Genomic DNA, 3265 nt, shown 5'->3' with positions numbered 1-3265 from the left:
GCAAGGAAATTAGTTAAACTAAAATAGAGAGCAAACCTTCACTTAACAAGCTTGGAATCTTCTTCTTAGCTTCCTTTCTCTTCTACCTTTGAGCTCACCTCTCCTATACATAAGAACTCTTATGAATAATCTAAAATATCACTAAATTAGAGGTTGAATAAAATAGAGCTTCAAGAAATTCTACTTACTTCGATAAACTAGAAGTTGAATTAATGCTTAACTCCCATTAATGGAGATAAAGAAGAAGAAGATGGAGAAAAGAAGGTGGAAGAGTAAAGTAGATGAAGATAAAGATGAAGAAAAGAAAATGAAATGGAAGTCTCAGGTACATCTCCAAAATATCATTGATTTTGTGCGTAAAATTACTAAATGGTACCTCAATTGTCAATAGGTTACAACTTAATACCTAAGCATGATCTTTTAGTGCAACTAAGTCCTAATCCTTATACTTTGATCTTTTTGCTTCATTCAAGTAAGTCCACTTCTTTTCATTATTTTAGTTACATCCCATTCTACCCCACTCTGGACTCTAATGGTTCGAACCGGGTTTTGAGTCAGCCCGACTCGACTCTATGCAACGACTCGATTCAAACACAGAAAAATGGGGCGTTACAAACCTCCTGGTTTTGAAATTTTTGATAAACCTAATCATGTTTACAAAATTACTAAAACTCTTTATGGTTTGAAGCAAGCTCCTAGAGCTTGGTATGAAAGATTAAGTAAGTTTCTATTAGAAAATGGTTTTTCAAGAGGAAAGGTTGATACAACACTATTTATAAAAAATAAAGCACATGACATTCTAGTTGTACAAATTTATGTTGATGACATAATCTTTGGATCTACTAATAATCACCTTCGTAAGGAATTTTCTAAGATTATGTAGGGTGAGTTCGAAATGAGTATGATGGGAGAATTAAACTTCTTCCTTGGACTTCAAATTAAACAATGTGAAAATGGAATTTTCATAAATCAAGAAAAATATACTAGAGAATTGTTGAAACGATTCAAAATGGAAAATGCCAAGGTATGTAGTACACCATTGAGTCCATCCTCAAAATTATAAAAAGATGAAAAAGGTAGGGATGTGGATATCAAGTTATTTAGAAGTATGATTGGTTCTTTACTATATCTAATGGCAAGTAGGCCAGACATACACTTTAGTATTTGTCTATGTGCTAGATTTCAATCGTGTCCTAAAGAATCTCATTTAATTGCTGTAAAAGGAATTTTAAGATATCTTTGTGGAACTTCTAATCTGGGTCTGTGGTATTCTAAAGGAGATACATTTGATCTTGTTGGGTATAGTGATTCTGATTTTGCAGGGAGTAGAATAGATAGAAAAAGAACGTCTGGAACTTGCCAATTTCTAGGTAGCGCCCTTGTATCATGGTTTAGCAAGAAACAGACATTCGTTGCTCTCTCTACTGCAGAAGCACAATATGTTGCTGCCGGAAGCTGTGTTGCACAAGTTCTATGGATCAAGCAACAACTGGCAGACTATGGACTGAAATTAGAAATAGTGTCAATAAAGTGTGACAACATAAGCGCCATCAATTTATCTAAAAATACAGTTCAGCATTCTAGAACCAAGCACATAGAACTCAAACATCACTTCATACGAGATAGTGTACAAAAAGGTGACATAGTGATTGAGTTCATTCCTACAGAAAAGCAATTGGTAGATATCTTTACTAATCCTTTGAATGAAAGTCAATTTTGCTTAATTAGAAGAGAACTCGGTATGCTAGTTCTAAACTCTTAACTTTAGAACTCTGTAAGTATGTTCTAAATTGCTTTCTATATTCGAAAGTGAAAGACCTGCTATGTTCTAATACTTTATTCTGTATATGTGTGAAAAATGTTTTTGTTTAAAAAGAAATGCGTATCGCTTTGATATGACTTTCTAATGTCACTATCAGAATCTTGCTTTAGACCAAATTCAAAAATAGTCAATTTATTGTGTGTGTTTATTTTATTATGTTTCGTGTCCTTAGTTTTTGGCAGTTTTATTTTTATTTTATTTGTCGATTTGAATTTCTCTAAAAACTGTCTTTTATTTTCGTTTTATTTTTCCCTAAAATCTATTTTGCTACTTAAACGGTCCTGTCTCTCTATTAACTGCTCTATACTTCTCTCTTGCTCTCTTGTTAACGAAACCCTAAGTTGTTCTTTGTGTCAAAAACCTCAACAATGGTCGAATCAAGTTTCATCTCCTCGTCCGACTCTTTAACTAAACAACAACTCCAACTCCTAAAAAGACTATCAAAGAAATATGAGCAAAAGGAGTCAAAACAGAAAAAGCCCGATGAGGAACCAAAGGAAGAAAAAGTGGAAACTGCTACTTCAAAGAAACAAGTAGCTAGGGTTCGCGACAAAGGTAAATCTGTTCTTTCATCATATCCTCTCATGCGTTCATACGTCATTAACTGGAAATTTATTGGGAGCGCTGAGTTTAATTTCAAGGAACTCTTTGAGTTTCAAGGTTAGATGGATTTTCTGTCGTTAAATAGACTATGTTATGAGAGTTTAGTCAAAGAGTTTTACGGTTCTCTTAAGGTTAGTGGAACAGAGTCGATCTCTGTAAAACTTGAGGGTGGAATCAAAGCATTCTCTTACGCTGACTTGAGCAAAATTTTTAATTTGCCAAATACTAGGTCCAGAGTAACGAAGATTAAGGATATTTCTACAGTTAGTGAGTACAAAAAGGAAGAGTTTGTGAAGAAAATTGTCAAGAGGGGTTCTGCATACAAACAGGGCACTATTGAATGCTCAAATTTGATGGATAGCATGAAATGGCTATACAAACTGATTGTGTATTATATTTATCCCAAAAGTGCTTCACTTACATATGTGAATCAAGTTGAACTGTGCATTATGTGGCACATAGTTGAGAAGAAACCTTTCAACCTGTGTCATACCATCTTTGATAAAATGCAGAATAACCCTAAGAAACTGCCCTATGGAATGGTACTTACACCAGTGTTTGAATTTCTGGATGTTGATTTAAATGAAAGTGTTGGTTGCAATGTTTCAAAACTAGACAATGGGTCGTTAAAAATGATAGATGAAGAAGGAGAAGAAGAAAAAGAGAAAGAAGAGAAAGAAAAAGAAGAAGCTGAGAATGAAAAGAAAGAAAAAGAAGAAGCTAAGAAAGGAAAGAAAGAAAAAGAAGAGGCTGAGAAAAAGAAGAAGAAATTGGAAGAAGCAGATAAGGAAGAAAAGAAAAAGAAAATGAAAGAAGAAGAGAAAGAAAAGAAGTTAGAAG

The 3265-nt window shown here is 33.7% G+C and overlaps 1 pseudogene; it reads left to right on the top strand.

Moving 5' to 3' along the window:
• Window positions 1-1108: 1108 nt before the first annotated feature.
• Window positions 1109-1762, top strand: LOC119371463 (secreted RxLR effector protein 161 pseudogene; annotated as a pseudogene).
• The last annotated feature ends 1503 nt before the right edge of the window (window positions 1763-3265 follow it).

Source organism: Jatropha curcas, chromosome 7 (assembly GCF_041381405.1).
Source record: "Jatropha curcas cultivar XTBG-Jc1 chromosome 7, XTBG_Jcur_1.0, whole genome shotgun sequence".
Classification (NCBI taxonomy): domain Eukaryota; kingdom Viridiplantae; phylum Streptophyta; class Magnoliopsida; order Malpighiales; family Euphorbiaceae; genus Jatropha; species Jatropha curcas.
This window is presented reverse-complemented; position numbering and strand designations above follow the sequence as displayed.